The 282-nt window shown below is 42.9% G+C and overlaps 1 protein-coding gene across 1 annotated transcript in view; it reads right to left on the bottom strand.

The window, feature by feature from the left end:
• slc16a2 (solute carrier family 16 member 2) overlaps positions 1 to 282 on the bottom strand; it is a gene marked incomplete at its 5' end in the record, with an annotated part of 21172 nt that overhangs the window by 4089 nt on the left and 16801 nt on the right.

The following is a 282-nucleotide window of genomic DNA, read 5'->3' as shown; positions in this document are numbered from 1 at the left end:
TACTCATGTGTTTGTCAGTACACTGTGACTTGGCCATTGTTTTGGCTCATTAAGGCCCTGTAGCCTGTCTAAAATGGGCTCCACCTACTAATATAAGTTGCAACACAATAACATCTCGCCCTGTCTGTAGTATATACAGATATATGTTCATCTACATGTGAGCTGAAGCAAACTGTATCTACAGTAACAACAAAACAAGGTCAAGTTTGACACACTGCACTGTATGTTTGATCTACCACTGAGATTGTGACATGGGAGCTGTAGTGGGAGGAGTTGGGGGGG

Source organism: Morone saxatilis, unplaced genomic scaffold (assembly GCF_004916995.1).
Source record: "Morone saxatilis isolate NCDOM2014 unplaced genomic scaffold, NCSU_SB_2.0 Contig22, whole genome shotgun sequence".
In the NCBI taxonomy this organism is placed as follows: domain Eukaryota; kingdom Metazoa; phylum Chordata; class Actinopteri; family Moronidae; genus Morone; species Morone saxatilis.
Note: the sequence above shows the minus strand (reverse complement) of the source record. Positions and strands in the feature narration are given on the sequence as shown.